Raw genomic sequence first — 18,134 nt, 5'->3', positions numbered from 1 at the left:
AACATGAATAATAATCTGTATGAATAATTTTCGTTTGATATAATGGTTTACTATTGTACCTATTGTGACTTGTAACTCTTGTTATTAATAAAGCAGACCACTGACTAACAGGCCGCCGGACGATATCGGCCTGTCAGTTAGAAAAAAATTTGACAGTTCCGAACAACTGACCGGCCGATATCGTCCGGCGGACTGTTAGTCAGGGGTCAGCTTAAATATTTGTATTTGTATTTGTGTTTGCATGAAGGCCACTTATCGGAGGAATAAGAAAATTAAAAATAGCGGCCAAGTGCGAGTCGGACTCGCCCATGAAGGGTTCCGTCGCAGCAAGTAACATAATAAAATTGCGGTTTACGATTTATGACGATTAAAAAAAACTACTAACTAGATCTCGTTCAAACCAATTTTCGGTGGAAGTTTGCATGGTAATGTACATCATATATTTTTTTTAGTTTTATCTTTCTCTTATTTTAGAAGTTACAGTGGGGGACACACACATTTTACCACTTTGGAAGTGTCTCTTGCGTAAACTATTTAGTTTAGAAAAAAATGATATTTGAAACCTCAATATCATTTTTGAAGACCTATCCACAGATACCCCACACGTATTATAGGTTTGATGAAAAAAAATAATTTTAAGTTTCGATTGTAAGTATGGGGACCCCCAAAATTTATTGTTTTTTTTTCTATTTCTGTGTGAAAATCTTAATGCGGTTCACAGAATATTCACATTCATCATACAAGTTTCAACAGTATAGTTCTTATAGTTTCGGAAAAAAGTGGCTGTGACATACGGACGGACAGACAGATAGACAGACATGACGAATCTATAAGGGTTCCGTTTTTTGCCATTTGGCTATGGAACCCTAAAAATGAAGTTTTTCAAACTATATCGTGTTACATATCAAATGAAAGAGCTCATTGTGAGAATCTCAAATATATATTTATTTTTGAATAAACAGTTTAGAAGTAATTTAAGAAAATAGGCAAAAAAAATACCATTTCCCCCCTCCCTTTATCTCCGAAACTACTGGGTTTAAAAGTTAAAAAAAAAACATAAAACAGGTCTTTACCTGTAGATAATAGAAAAACCTAATAGAAATATGTAGTCAAGAGTGAGTCGGACTAATTACTTACTTAGTTTTTGATCCAACCCCGAACAAAAAAATCGATAAAAGCAATTTTTGGTACAAGCTTTTATTGCTGATTCTACTTTTCTTACGACCCTAACACAATTAGGTTGCGTTGTTTCATCACAGAGTTCCTATGGCCACCTCCTGTCTCCATCATCAGATCAGCTCGATGGTAATACCATAATATTGCATTATCATCCGACTTACGTATGTATGTAAAATTTCAGCTCAATCGGAAACCGGGAAATGGATCAAATTTAATTTGCAAGATTTGATTACAGACAGACAACGGGACAGGTGAAAGTAAATAAAAGCTTGTAAAATAGCAACTTACCATTATTAGTTTGCTTTTTAAGCTCACTGCTAAAAGCAGCGCAGTATAGCTGCTCTGCTCTGTGCGTATTCGCTAGCAGTTGTTCTACTTCTGTAAATATAAATAAAAAACGTCAAATGCGAATTCCAGCACAAATCTACTATAAGTAGTTATTTTGTTTTATAAGGGGGCAAAGTTATTATTGTTTAACCTCTTGTGCTAATATTGATACCCGAGCAAGCGAATGATTCCAAAATTGAACCACGAGCATAGCGAGTGGTTCGAAACATGGAATCTTGAGCGTTGCGAGGGTTTCAGAGCACGAGGGTTAAACAAAATTTGCCCCCGAGGGAAACACAAAATTTTTCACTACATCAAACCCGAACCAAATATTAAATCTATACCTATATATAAAAATTAGGGATGCCACGAATATTCGGCAACTATTCGGTATTCGGCCTATTCGACCACTTTGCCGAATATTCGGTATTCGACCGAATGTTGCCTACTATTCGGCCGAATACCGAATACCTGTTGCACCTACCTAAAAAGAAAAATTACACAAAAAAAAAAACCAAAAACCGGGCAAGTGCGAGTCGGACTCGCGCACGAAGGGTTCCGTACCATAATGCAATAAAAAAAAACGGAAAAAAATGCAAAAAGAAAACGGTCACCCATCCAAGTACTGACCACGCCCGACGTTGCTTAACTTTGGTCAAAAATCACGTTTGCTGTATGGGAGCCCCACTTAAATCTTTATTTTATTCTGTTTTTAGTATTTGTTGTTATAGCGGCAACAGAAATACATCATCTGTGAAAATTTCAACTGTCTAGCTATCACGGTTCGTGAGATACAGCCTGGTGACAGACGGACGGACGGACGGACGGACAGCGAAGTCTTAGTAATAGGGTCCCGTTTTACCCTTTGGGTACGGAACCCTAAAAACTAGGTATATAATGTATTCTTGGAAAGTTAGTTAAATACCATGGTACGTTTTTGAGCATTTGTTGATTACAGCATATTTTATTTTTATCATGGGTCTGATTTGATTGACTCTAACTACATTAATTGATTCTGTTCAACATAAAAATATATTGTTAGCAAACGTTGTGATTTGTTGGCGAACAGTTTTCATAATAATTGTGACTCAAAATGTTCGCATTTCATGCCGAATATTCGGTATTCGGCCGAGAGGTGGGGCCGAATATTCGGTATTCGGCCAAATTCACTATTCGGGGCATCTCTAATAAAAATGTCCGGGGGAACAAAACACATGGTCCCACCCAATCATGCTCCGTGTAAAGGGTAATTTATATTCTAAATTTATTTATTCATAAAATAGCAACTTACCAAGATTTGATTACAGACAGACAACGGGACCAGTGAAAGTAAATAAAAGCTTGTAAAATAGCAACTTACCATGTATTGGACTCTGCCTTAACACTGCTGGGTAATACAGCATTTCCGCTTGTATAAAGTTTTGCAGAAATTGTTTCAGGAACGGAGTCTCTGTAAATATAAATAAAAACTGTCAAATGCGAGTTTCAGCACAAATCTACTATAAGTAGTTATTTTGTTTTATAAGTGGGCAAAGTTATTGTTTAACCTCTTGTGCTAATATTGATCCCACCAAAAACATAAATGTAAAAAAGGAGAGCCAAGTTCAATACATAAATTATGCTTGGCTGTGGGCTTCGCCGCAAAAAGAATGGAGATCTAAATGAGTGCCAAGTTCTATGCAAAATCCAAATATGTATTTATAGGAACAAAATAACATTATAAACAAGTATTAAACTCTATTTCTTTGCTTTATTGGATCCCTATAATAATTGCTGTTATTTAAAAAAAATGTGAGATCTTAAAGTAGTTTAGATTTGACTTGGCCAGTTTTCATTACATCAGTCATTTTATAAAGTTATTCAACATATATATTTATATATATATGTGTATATATATATATATATATATATATATTGTAATTCTGATAAAAACTGGCCAAGGCAAATCTAACCTACTTTAAGATCTCAATTTTTTTTTAAATAACAGCAATTGTTATAGGGATCCAATAAAGCAAAGAAATTGTTAGAATAGATAGTTAAACGCAAACTATAGCAACACAGTTTTGACATGTATGTGTCACATCTCTTTTCAAAAATAAATCTCTTCTTGTCTATGTCTTACATCCGATGGTTTCATTTCGCATTTTCCTAAGCCCTTAAATATTAATTAAAACATTAATCTGCTTAATATTAGAGGTTTCTAAGAGGTTATGGGCTATTTTTACCTCAAATAATTAAAATTAGTGTTTTACCGATAAGTTTCGCGGCTCAGTTGTCAAAAAAGGTTAACTTAACCTCAAAGTGCCCATGCGCTGTGTGGCAAGTTTTTATCTTTTCAGCAATTTCAGCCTAAATTATCATTGAATCATGTCTGCGCAAATATCAATGGGCACAATTGAGAAGTTAATTGGCAGAGAAAATTACCCGACATGGAAATTTGCGGTCCAAAATTACTTGGAACATGAGGACTTGTGGGAGACTATCGAACCAAGTGCCGGTTATGTGGCAAACGTCAAGAAGGATACAAAAGCAAAGTCGAAGATAATACTTCTGATTGATCCTATTAACTACGTCCATGTACAGGAGGCGACCACGGCGAAACAGGTATGGACAAAATTAGGACAAGTGTTTGACGACTCCGGGCTCAGTAGAAAAGTAGGTTTATTACGAGATCTGATTTCAGCCAAGTTGGAGGACAGCTCTGGTATTGAAGAGTACGTAAATAAAGTAATGACAACAGCTCATAAGCTTAGAAATATTAAATTTGTAGTCGAAGATGAGTGGCTTGGTACTTTGCTGCTCGCTGGTCTTCCTGATGTCTACAAACCGATGATCATGGCTATTGAGAGCTCAGGTGTGTCCATTACAGCTGATTTTGTAAAAACAAAGCTGCTCCAGGAGGTGAAAACTTCAGATTCTGCAGCGTTATATGTAAACCATAATAAAACTAAAAATATACCTAAGTCTCAGAAAAGTTCACATGGAAATCAACAAAAGAAGGGGCCAAGATGCTATAATTGCAATAAATATGGCCATTTTAGCAGTAACTGTCACCTCCAGAAGAAAAATAAAACAAATACCCAAAATAATGGTTATTTTGCCGCTTTTTCTGTTGCAGACAATTTGGATGAGAACCGCTGGTATATCGATTCTGGCTGTTCTTACCACATGTGTAGGGACAGAAACTGGATGTACAATGTTACTTCGTCAACAGTAAGTACCATTAAGGTGGCAGATAAGGAGACTTTAAAAGTGGAAGGATGTGGCAACGTGAACTTACAAATAAAAGACTCCGAAGGCAAACCTCAGACAATTCAGGTTAGAAATGTGTTATATGTACCTACTCTGGCTACTAACTTACTTTCTGTAAGTGAGATGACAAATAATGGCTGTGTGCTTCATTTTGAAAAAAATGCCTGTATAGTTTATCAAAATAAAAGACTGATCATGACAGCTTATAAGTGCAATAACATGTATCTTTTAAAAGAAATTTCTGTAGCACCGGCATTTTTATCAACCGTTGAAGAACAAGATATAAATATTTGGCATCTTCGAATGGCTCATCTGAACTTCACAGATTTACAAAAAATAGTTGATTGTACAGAGGGTGTAAAATTATCAAAAAAAGGCAGCCAAGTCTGTACAACCTGTATGGCAGGTAAAATGAAACGACAACCATTTAAAAATGTTGGAACCAGGGCTTCTGAACCTTTGCAACTAATTCACACAGATGTTTGTGGACCGATGGAAACTAGCTCTATAGGGGGTTCCAAATATTATGTCAATTTTATTGATGATTATAGTAGGAAAGTTTATGTTTATTTTATGAAAAACAAGTCTGAAACTTTACAGAGCTTTAAGGATTTTAAGAATCTAGTGGAAAATGAGACTGGAAAGAAAATAAAAATGATCCGTTCTGACAATGGAACAGAATACATTAATAAGGAATTTAAATTATTTTTGAATAAATTCGGCATACAACATCAAACAACTAATCCTTACTGCAGTGAACAGAATGGGATGGCCGAAAGGATGCACCAAAATCTGGTGCAAAAAGCTAAATGTTTGATTCTGAATTCCAGGTTAGAAAAAGCATTTTGGGCCGAGGCAGTATCTACAGCTGCTTACATAATTAATCGGTCACCAACCAAAGCTCTGGACTACAAGACACCATATGAAATGTGGTCTGGTAAGAAGCCTAATATTGATAATTTAAGAATATTTGGTTGTCAAGCCATGGTTCATGTGCCTAAGGAAAAAAGACAAAAATGGGACCCTAAGGCGGTCAAAATGTTATTCGTCGGATACTGTGAATACACTAAGGGATACAGATTTTATGATTTAAAGCAGAGAAGAATATACAAAAGCAGGGATGCTGTTTTTCTTGAGCACACAGTTCAAAATAATAGTGTTATTGTACCATTATCAGAACTGCAGGAAGAGGAGACCGAAGACTTGTCTCAAACAGCTGATACTTCTAGTGAACCTTCTGACACATCTGAGCCTCAAAATTCAGCCGATACAACTCTAAATGGGAGCCTTAAAAAAGAATTATCTGAAGATGAGGATACTTACTTTACTGATAATGCCGATGAGGAGTACATACCAGATGAAACACTAAGTGATGAATTATCTCGTAAAATGATGCTAAGGCCAAGAAATAATAAGCCTGTTACCTACTTATGTCGAGAAAGCACGAGTGGTTCAAACCAAGCAGTAGCTTTTTTTGCAAAAGAGCCAGAAACACTGAAGGAAGCTCTTTCAGGTCCAAATGCAAAAGAATGGAAAAATGCCATGAGTAATGAATATGAGTCACTCCTGCAAAATAATACATGGACGTTAGTACCCTTACCAGAAGGCAAAAGAGCCATTCCGTGTAAATGGGTCTTTAAAATAAAGACTGATGCCAAGGGTGAGATTGTACGATACAAAGCAAGACTGGTCATTAAAGGTTTCATTCAGAGAAAAGGAATGGAATATAATGAAATATTTGCTCCGGTTGTTCGTCATACTTCAATCAGATATTTATTAGCATTGGCAGTCAAGTACAATTTATTCATTGAACAAATGGATGCAGTTACGGCCTTCTTACAAGGGGATATAGATACAGAAATATACATGTACCAACCACCATCTTATGAACATGGAGAAGAAGTATGCAAGTTGAATAAATCAATTTATGGCCTGAAGCAGGCGAGTCGACAATGGAACTTGAAGCTTACATCTGTGTTAAAGGAATTGGGACTGAAAAGTTCATCAGTGGACCCTTGTATATTTTACAAAACAATTGAAGGAAATATTTTAATTGTACTCATTTATGTTGATGACATATTGATTTTTTATAACAATGAACACATGGGTCAAGAAATAAAAAAACAATTAAAAAGTAAATTTGATATGAAGGAACTTGGTTACATACATCATTTTGCCGGTTGGAGAATTGAACAAAACTCGTCTAGAAGTGAAATTTATATTGATCAGACCGCTTACATAGAGAAAATTCTGCAAAGATTCAAGATGATAGATTGTAATCCGGTGCATTCACCATGTGACCCTAGCATTAAATTGATCAGCACAGAAGATGAAAAAAATATACTTACAAACATACCTTACCAAGAAGCAATTGGAAGCCTGTTGTATTTATCCCAAGGGACCAGGCCGGATATATGTTTTATAGTAAACAAATTAAGTAGCTTTAATAACAAGCCCGAACAGCAGCACTGGCTAGCTTTGAAAAGAGTGCTGCGATACATTAAAGGTACTAAGGAAATGAAATTAATATATAGCCAAAATACTGAAGAAAAAAGAACAACTGGCTACTGTGACTCTGACTGGGCTTCAGACATTAACAGCCGAAGATCTTGCTCCGGCTACACTTTTTTGTTTCAGGGTGCAGCAATATCATGGCGTTCTAAACGTCAAAACACCATTGCGCTTTCAACCATGGAAGCAGAATTTATGTCGCTTGCTGCTGCCATACAAGAAGCAATGTGGCTCCGTCACTTGGAGTCCGAATTACATCATGATGTTGGAACATCATCGACTGTTATATATTGTGATAATCAAAGTGCCATTAAATTTGCAGGTACAGAATCCTATTGTGCCCGCAGCAAACATATAGACATCAGGTACCACTTTGTCCGAGAGAAAGTAGCTAAAAAGGAAATAGAAGTCATCTATCTTGGAACTGAGGACATGGTGGCTGATATCCTGACCAAATCCACTTCACAAGTGAAAATTCAAAAATGTTCCAGTGCCATGGGTTTGCGCTTAAAGGGAGGATGTTAGAATAGATAGTTAAACGCAAACTATAGCAACACAGTTTTGACATGTATGTGTCACATCTCTTTTCAAAAATAAATCTCTTCTTGTCTATGTCTTACATCCGATGGTTTCATTTCGCATTTTCCTAAGCCCTTAAATATTAATTAAAACATTAATCTGCTTAATATTAGAGGTTTCTAAGAGAAATAGAGTTTAATACTTGTTTATAATGTTATTTTGTTCCTATAAATACATATTTGGATTTTGCATAGAACTTGGCACTCATTTAGATCTCCATTCTTTTTGCGGCGAAGCCCACAACCAAGCATAATTTATGTATTGAACTTGGCTCTCCTTTTTTACATTTATGTTTTTGGTGGGATATCAATACTTTTTGTAAAGAAAACTAGGCAGGTATTGAGATTTAATGTTTTTCTTGTGTTTCCGCTGCATGGTTTTTACTTCTGTTCTTTGTATAATTATGTGGTGCCGCGCGCCGCCGACGACACACCGTTGGCCGGTTGTTTAGCGCGTATTACAAGTTTTTTGTATGGGGACACCACTTATTTTTTGACTTAACTTTATTTTTATATTTCTTTTATATAGCAAATATAATAATACATATATTGGGATAGTTTCAAATATCTGCTTGTAACGGTTCCAACGCTACAATAAAAAATATTTTTTTAACTTTTTGTATTTTTAGGTTTTTTCCTACGCTTACACACAATTACCGAGCTGGATTCAAAATTTCATCCTTCTAGGTGATCTGGAAGTAGGTTAGGTTTAGGTACTATATGTCAGTCACAATAAAAAAAAAGTTTTGTATGGGGACCCCCCTATTTTTTAACTTTTTTTATTTTTAGTTTTTTTCCTACGCTTTCACACAATAACCGAGCTGGATTCCAAATTTCATCCTTCTAGGTCATCTGGAAGTAGGTTAGGTTTAGGTACTTAATATATGCCAGACACAATAAAAAATCTTTTTTTTGTATGGGGACCCCCCCTATTCCTTAACTTTTTTTATTTTTAGATTTATTCCTACGCTTACACACAATAACCGAGCTGGATTCCAAATTTCATCCTTTTAGGTCATCTGGAAGTAGGTTAGGTTTAGGTACTATAAGTCAGTCAGTCAGTCCCAAAATTTATGACTTTTTGATCTTCATATCTTTATAACCATTTGAGCTAGCTTCATGAAATTTGGGCTTCTAGATGTCCTTATGGATATAATTAAACACACGTAGTTTTATGTGTTTACGTTAAAGATGTTTTGAGTTATAGAAGGGTCAAAAGTGGCAACAAGTGGTTCGTGTAATATTACACTCGGCGCTGGCTAGCCAGTTCCTTTGCTTGAACTTGGCTTGACACGCTGCCGCGTGTCTAGATACCCGAGCAAGCGAAAGATTCCGAAATTGAACCACGAGCATAGCGAGTGGTTCGAAACATGGAATCTTGAGCGTTGCGAGGGTTTCAAAGCACGAGGGTTAAACAAAATTTGCCCCCGAGGAAAACACAAAATGTTTCACAACACAAACCCGAAGCAAATATTAAATGTAAAATATCAAACAAAATCAAACCAAATCCAATCCAAATGAATGTTATTAAATATTTATCAACCAAAATCATCATTTAAAAGTCAATTCTACTAGCAAACATAAGAACCACCTGAAAAATGACTTATTCTGAATTTTAAAACTAATTAGATTAAACTAGTTATTTTATTAATAAATAAATTTGAAATATAAATTACCCTTCACTCGTACCAACACCGGGTGGGACCATGTGTCCATGGGACCATGTGTCGCGGACATTTTTGTATATTTGTTTTCTCCTGTGGACAATAATAGTTAACATGTTATAGCCATGTAGGAAATAATTCTATCATACTTATCTTGTATCAAGCAAGGTTGGTCAAGCAGATCTTGTCAGTAGAAAAAGGCGGCATATTTGAAAAATGTAGGCGCGAAGGGATATAGTGTCATAGAAAATTTGAACTTCGCGCTTTTTCTACTGACAATATTTGCTTGACCATATAGAGTTAGACCAAGAAAAGTCTGCAGCGATTTTGATAGCCCATACAGGGCAGGTGTTATTTTTAAACGTCAAACTTCTATGAAATTATGACGTAAAAAATAATACTTGCACTGCGTGAGCTATCAAACTCGCTGCAGACTTTTCTTTGTCTTACTCTATACATAAGGTGTCTCAGGCGATGCAACTTGGCACGATTGTTCCGTGCCTACTTGAGATCGTACCGTGCCTACCCCCCAAAAAGGAAGGCGCAAGGATCGGATCACCAGGTCCAATCTATGCTATATTTCTTCCTGCTCTTAGCAACTAGGGCAAGTAATATATCATTTTCATATAATTTAGGGATTCCTTATTCTATAAAGTAGCACTTCAAAGCAGGCAGTCATACATTTTTTTTGGAAAAAAAATATGTAGCGGATTGAGTGACGATATCCATAGGGTCTTAGGTTAGGGTTTTACAATGTGAGTATAAAAGTAAAATATAAAAACACTTACAAAACATAACAAAAATAAACACATTATAAAAAACCTAACCTAGGGTGCCGCCGGCAGCGGGGCAGGGTCCAAGCTGCCGGTGGTCAGGGCCGCAGAGTGAGGAATCGACGTACTATACGCGCCGTGTCCAAAATTACCGCCTTCTGCATCTGACCCTTGATCCAACCACCCAGCGAGAGTCTCTCTAGGTGTTGGTCGAGACTCTTCGCTATGAGACCGTTCGCTGACACGACTATAGGAACAATGATCGTCGAGTCAACATCCCACATAGCGGTTATCTCGTGGGCTAAGTCTAGGTACTTGCTGGACTTGTCCTTCTCGGCCTTCACGAGATTCTCATCATGGGGGATGGTGACGTCGACGAGCACGGTCTGGCGCTGCGATCGATCTATCAGCACGATGTCAGGCTTATTGGCTACAATAGTCCTGTCAGTGATGATAGATCAATCCCAATAGAGCGTGGCACGACCATTTTCGAGAACTGGCGCAGGTGAGTACTTGTACGGCACTTCGCGGTCCACAAGGCCGTATAGGAGGGCAAGCTGCTGGTGAATAATTCTGGCTACGAGGTTATGTCTGTGCAAGTACTCGCCGTTAGCAAGATGAGAACAATCGGAGATAATATGCCTGAGTGACTCTCCGGGACGGCGGCATGCCCGACAAATGTCGACCGTACCGTCCTTCAGGATATATCTCCGGTAGTTATTCGTCATGATAACTTCGTCCGCAATTGCACAGGCAAAACCCTCGGTCCCCGAATCGTAGCCAGTTCACCGACGCGGGTAGGTCTACATCGGGTCCCATGAGGGCCTTGTAGAACCGCCCGTGTAGCTGCTTATCCTTCCATACCGCCTTGCGGTCCTCGGTGCTTAGTACTACAGGTTTGCGCCAGTTCTCGTTCACCAAGGAGAGCGGCGTGAGGCCCTTGTCAGCTGCCACCACATCACGATGCATCCCACACTCGTTGTTGAGGAAATAATTCCTGAGATTGTACACCTCACGGTTGTGGAGATTTTTGGCGTTTAGAAAGCCGCGACCTCCACATTTCCGTGGGATGTACAATCTCATAACAGACGAGCGTGGGTGCAACATACGGTGTGTGGTGAGCAGCTGTCGGACCCTCCGATCCAGGGCATCCAGCTCGGTCTGAGTCCACCTTAGTATGCCAAAGGAGTATGTGAGTAGAGGCATTACCCAGGCGTTGAAGGCGCGCACTTTGTTGCCTCCTGACAAAAGACTGTATTATTATTATTATTATTTGTATGTCTTTCCCATCACGGAACAATGGTGTTCCGGACCTTTGGGAGGCGTGCGCGGAGCCGAAGCCAACACGTAGAGGCCCTTTTGACACTTTAATGAAATGTAAGGGGTACACCGAGCGGATGCTGCCCTTGCCCGTGTCATGGGACGCACGCATCAGAGGCAGCACCCGCCAGGGTGTAAGGGCTATTGAGAGTTGATGGAATCTAAAATGAACTAGGTTATTGGGTGAAAGCGATGGACTAAGTACTGAGCTATGGGGTAGAAAACCGGACGCCTGCCTAATAAAACGGTATGCAATTTTATTTCCGGCAGACGGTGACTCGCCCTCACAAGATGGGCCCCCACAAAAAGCGACATCTAGGATGGCTCAAGGGCAACACCGGTGTGAGCGGCTCAGGGGTGTCGAGAGGTGTGCGCCGCTTTCTACCCAGTGGCTGTTAACAGCCACAGTGCCAACTCGCGTCTTATGCATATTTCACTTCCACCCCTGGAGCTTATAGCTCTAACGACTCCACTCTGGCCGGCCGGCTAAGGCAAGCCAGAGGCAGAGAATCCTGTCCCACCCACCCTCCTTGCGGGTAACAGAACTCCCCAGGAGCACTCGGGTACGTGAGGTCGCTAATCCCCAACAGCTCGCCACAAGCTGCCCTGCGTTGACTGATTGCACTGGTAAAACCAGCGGGCGATGGGGTCGTCACATCCCATTATTATTATTATTATTATAGCCCTTTATTTCATGCAATTTAACATAACATTACAATATTTACCATTAATTATATACAGGTAACATGCTAATAGTAACTACTTATTTATAAACATTTATAAGTAATAATTTTACTCTTACAGCTGTCTATTAGGAATAAAATAATGAATTAATTATTATATATAAATTAATTAATTGCATGGCGCTATGCGCGCAAAGGCCTCCCCCAATATAGAAATGTATTATGGCCAAAGTCAAAGGTTTAGAGACAATTGTGCCAAGCGGCATCGCCTGAGACAAAAGTGCATACTCACTGCACTTACTATTACCTATTACGAATACAAGTTCGAAAAAAATTATAAACTTTGAAAGGCTTTATCTCGGAAACTATTAAATGTACAGAGACAATTCTTGTCTCGTACTGTAGCCAATCTAGTCCACTTTAAAAACGCCTTGAGAATGCACTATCAAGAACTAGTCCTTTAGGGTTATAATCGCCCAAATCTAAAAGAAAACCGAAATTTTCGCGGGTTTTTCGATATTTGACAAACTTGCGTATGGCGCTCGAAGTCACAAACTTGTATTATTCATTGGACCAACATTATAAATAAGTCTGCAAAAAAATCAGAACTACCGGATTTGACGCAAAAGAGCCAGGTTACAATGATTTAGTAGGCAGGTCTCTCACGGCTAGCTGTAGGTATTCAAGAGGCAAGTCGTTAGAGTTCTTGGTCATCATTATAATAATGCCTGTTGAATACTGTGTGAAGGAAATTACCTATATGTACTTTGAAAAGGACAACGGGACTCGGGAGGATATAAGCATGCAGTCCTTGTCGGTGGAACAATTATTTTCCATCATTTCGAACAAACCGATGACGAGGGACTTGACGAGGGTGATCGAAATGATTGCCATAGAAGAAAACGCCATCAGTCTGTGGCAGGAGGTGGTGAAAAGCGGTATACCGGTGGCGATTCCGCTGAGATATTGCGTCGAGATTCTAATAAATTTTTTATATCGCTACCGAGCCCAATGAGCCCATACAAACGAACGGGCTAGCGCCAACTTGGCCAAATTGTACCTAAATTTGGCAAATTGTGCGGCTTGAATCGCCGCGTGTGGATCACGTGGCCGCTGCTATGGTATAATATAATATATGGTAATACGGTAACTCGGCTAGGTATTTGTTGCCCTCTGATACAAAATTTGAATTTCAACTAAAAAGGATCGAAATTAAGCCCGCCTGGGAACAGCCAAAACATTGATTGAATTAATCGAGGGCGTGTCCACTCGATCTGACAGAATTACTTACCAAATACACGGTGTAACATGAGTAAACCGAATAATTTTAACCTCACATTTCTGAGGTCAAAAGAAGTAAAAAATGTAATATGAGTTTAGGTCAATTTCGCCAAAAAAAATTTTTTTTTATTGTTTTTTTTCAATTTTTTGAACATATTTGTACATAAAAAATAAATGTTATTGGTAAACTTGTCACTTAAAATTGATTTTTACATTTTTTTTTCGTAGAACCTACTTTTTGCAAAGTGTTACTTGTCACGTTTTGACATCTATCAATAAGGATATTTAGACTACGTCCCATAGCAGCAACATCACCAACAAAAAGGCCTTTTACGCTGTGTAACAATAAAAACTTGTTTTTTTTTTTAAATTAATAATATCTCTGAAACTAGGCGAATTTCAAAAAAGTTTATAGGACATTTTTGTCTCTAAATATGATCAGGAATACGCTGTTAAAATTATTCGGTTTACTCATGTTACACCGTGTATACTAAACTGTATACCTACTACCAAAGAGAATATAACCACTACGTTTTAAGAGACGGGAGTTCCATATATTAACTTGATATTCTGAGTAGTATGAAACGTGCGCTAGAATCCTGTACCAACAGGACAGAAATTATGACAGCTTGATGACAACCGCTGTGGACGGCACTGCTGCCAACATGAGCAACAAAAAAGGGATGTGTTGAACACACTGCTATACATTTTTATCGATATCTATAATTTAAAAAAAATTGCGTTGTTTTTTGATTAATTATTATTATTAAACTTTCGCAATACTTTTCGCATCTACTATTTTTTTTATTAAAAGTTACGAAAAGTATTATTGTAATAAATGATAACGAGCTTTCTTTTTAATTAATTTTATTTGATCTTTCAAAATAATATTTACTACTTTGATATACCCTGTTGTTGACCTTTTTTTACAGTGTCTGCTAAAGCGTCTTCTAATTCCGCGAACGATCTATTTTTAATTCGGCATTCGTTTCTGATTAATAAGAGGCTTAGTCGCCTCAGCAGTTGATCAGTCATTGTTGCTTGTTGTCTTCATTACCGGTCACTTGAACCCATCTTTGACATCTGGTAAGGAGCAATTTTTTTCAATATTAATAGAAAGCTGCTATTATACTCGTTTGTTTTACCTTAACCTGACTAATATAACCCGAGTATAATAACAGCTATATTATTATATATATAGAGAGGGCGCTACTGTGTCCGTGTTTACTTCGGCTCCGTAGTATTATTCAAATTAAAAATACAAAAAGTGGATATTTACAAAATATAAGCGTTTAACTGAGTGCAGTAACTTTGAAATCAAGTGAAAAATATAAAGTTCCAAAGGACAGTACAAGAAAAAAGACAATATACTAGTGTATAAAACAACAAACAAAAATTATGGCTACCGTGGAAGCAAAGGACAGGTGGAAGTGAATGTGGGATTAAAGTGACAATTTTATTGATACTTCACTATCTTAAAAGACGAACTATTAAAAATCAGTGCATCGAAGAAGAAATAACTTAAATAAAGTGGAAAAAACATATCCTTTTTAATCCCTAAAATAAACACGGTAGACGACAAAAATTAAATTTGATTGATATTTCCGCCATCTAGCGGAAGCTTACTGAACTACATACACAACAAGCAGCGTCTGCGCACCAGTCTCCGAGCTAGCACCTTGGGATCTTAGTACCGCTACTCACCACTAGAGGGCTCGGTAATCAATAATTCAACATGGATGATATTATGAATATATTGAAACAAATTCAAGACGATCTAGCCAAACAAAAAGAGGAAATGAAAAACATGCAAGAAAATATTACCCAAGCTGTAAACAAAAACACCAATGAAAAATTTACAATTATAGAAAATAGAACAAATAATCTGGAAAAAAAAATTAATGAACAACAAAAAACAATAAATTATTTAGAAAGACAATCTAGAAAGAAAAATTTAGTATTTTATGGAGTAGAAGAGACCGAACATGGTTATGAAAAAATTACAAGATCATTTTTTAAGCTGCATAAAAAACAATATGAATATTTCCATTGACAAGTCTGAAATTGAATTTGTGAAAAGACTTGGTAAAAAAGAAACCAAGACACGACCTTTACTGGTAACATTCACAACTATGGGAAGAAAAATTGAAATTTTAAAGAAAAAAGGAACGCTCAAAAACTCAGCCATCAATATTAAAGAAGACTTTCCGCAAGAAGTTTTACTAAAGCGCAAGAAACTACAAGAAGAGGTAGAAAAAGAACGAAAGCTGGGGAAAAATGTTGTATTACGCTATGACAAAATAATAACATTACCGGGAATCCCTAAAAACCTGGGAAAAAATAATAATTTGGTAACAGACATACGCAATCAAAAACGAACTCTGTCGGAATCCCCTGATCACTCAAATAACTTGAGCAATGAAAACAATGTCAAACAAATGTCAAAGAAAAATAAAACATACAGCATTACCTCGTACATGAACAACACGACACAAAATAAAACTTCCGAATCGAGTTCGACCGAGACACACGACTTGTCATCAAAAAACTAACAAAGAAGGCCCCTCTACATCTCCCAATACGGCTTGTCACCGCGGGGGATAATGACTATAACCCTCCATCTCCACAAAAAAATCTCTACATCTGTACCTACAACGCAAGATCACTACAATCTGAAGAAAGATTAGTCGACTTTAAAAGAGCTATTTCGAACATAAAATACGATATCATCGGACTCGCAGAAATAAGACGAACAGGATATAATATCGTAGAAGAAGAAAATCACATATTCTGCTATTACGGAGAAACGAAAGGTCAATACGGAGTTGGATTCCTAATCAAAAAAGAATATAAGCAAAATATAGAGAGTTTCATTGGAGTCTCTGAACGCATATGCATCTTAAACCTTAAATTCGATAATTCTAAACTTACAATTATCCAAGCTCACGCACCCACTATTGACGCAAGCGACCAAGATATAAATAACTTCTATAACCAGCTCCAGAATGTCCACTGTCAATACAGCAACCAGAAAATCATACTAGGCGATTTTAATGCCCGTGTCGGACAACAAGTACCGGGCGAAGAACGTATACTGGGAAAGTACTGTTACGGAAATAGAGACAAAAGAGGTGAAAGATTGCTCCAGTTCTGTTGGGAAAATAAACTCTACATTATTAATAGTTTATTCAAAAAGAACAAAAAAACGATGTGGACATGGCTCTCGCCAAAGAAAAGGAAAAGTCAAATCGATTATATATTAACAAATAGAAAAGAAAACATCACAAACCTAGAAATCATATCAAATCTAACATTTCCCAGCGACCACCGTCTCTTAAGAAGTACGCTACTTATTCAATCTGGAAAGAAAAGTAGAGCAACTTTTAAAAATTATAAAACTAAACTTGAAACGACAGAAGAAAAACAACAATTCACGGAAATATTAAATAGAAGCATAAAAGAAATGAAAATAGAAGAAAATGAAAACGTAGAGTCTTTATACAGCAAGATAAAGAAAACAATAATTACCAGTATATATTCGATCCAACAGAAACCACAAACAAAACGAGAAAACATCCCTGATCATATAAAATGCCTTATTACAAGAAGAAATCATTTAACACACAAGAAATCCTTATCGAAGGAAGAAAAAGAAGAACGTACGAACCTATACAAAAATATATATAAGTTAATGAAACAAGAACGAACACAACAAAGAATAAAAGTAATCGAAAAACACCTCGAATCTACAGGTAGCTTAAAAAAAGGCCTCAAGAATCTTAATACCACCAAACAATGGATACCAAACATAAAAGACGACAAAACTGGTAAAAAGATATTTTCAAGATCTGAAATAATAGAAAAGGCAACTACATTTTTCAAAAACCTATATTCGGCAAAAGAAACGCGTCTACAAATAGAAACTACTAACCAAAACTCTACCTCTTTGGCTAGATTTTCAGTACATGAAGTAATGAAAAAAATTGAATCCCTTAAATCCGACAAAAGTAACGGGCCAGATGGAATACCAAATGAAGCAATAAAACTGGGCAAACACATACTAGCACCCCATATAACAACTTTATTTAACAAAATTTTAGACAACAGAACAATTCCAGAAGAATGGGCAAAATCCGATATAATCTTACTTTACAAAAAAGGAGACCCGGCCAATATTGGAAATTATCGACCAATAAGTCTTCAGCCAAATATGTACAAACTCTTTGCTTCATGTCTTGAGAACCGCTTAGCCATGTTTACAGAGAAATTTCAGCCTCCAGAACAAGCTGGTTTCAGGAAAAACTTTTCCACAACAGACCACATTCACACTCTAAATTTGATAATAGAGAAATATATAGAGCGCAAAATGCCACTCTACCTGGCATTTATTGATTACGCCAAGGCCTTTGACTCTATATCACATAATAGTATGTGGAAGGCTCTAAATGAGTGTGAAGTACCATCGGAAACCATAGATCTTATAAAAGACATCTATTACAAAAGCAAAAGTCGTGTTAAATTAGAGAGACAAGGTTCTGAAATAAATATACGTAGAGGCGTTAGACA

At 37.1% G+C, this 18,134-nt stretch overlaps 1 long non-coding RNA gene across 1 annotated transcript in view; it reads right to left on the bottom strand.

Moving 5' to 3' along the window:
* LOC134805412 (uncharacterized) overlaps positions 1–887 on the bottom strand; it is a 172,081-nt gene extending 171,194 nt beyond the window's left edge. Inside the window, exon 1 of the long non-coding RNA XR_010146284.1 lies at positions 799–887. This is a non-coding gene — a long non-coding RNA (uncharacterized LOC134805412). The remainder of the gene's footprint in view (positions 1–798) is intronic.
* Positions 888–18,134: the final 17,247 nt, after the last annotated feature.

The sequence above is a fragment of the Cydia splendana genome, unplaced genomic scaffold, assembly GCF_910591565.1.
Source record: "Cydia splendana unplaced genomic scaffold, ilCydSple1.2 scaffold_104_ctg1, whole genome shotgun sequence".
Taxonomy (NCBI): Eukaryota; Metazoa; Arthropoda; class Insecta; order Lepidoptera; family Tortricidae; genus Cydia; species Cydia splendana.
This window is presented reverse-complemented; position numbering and strand designations above follow the sequence as displayed.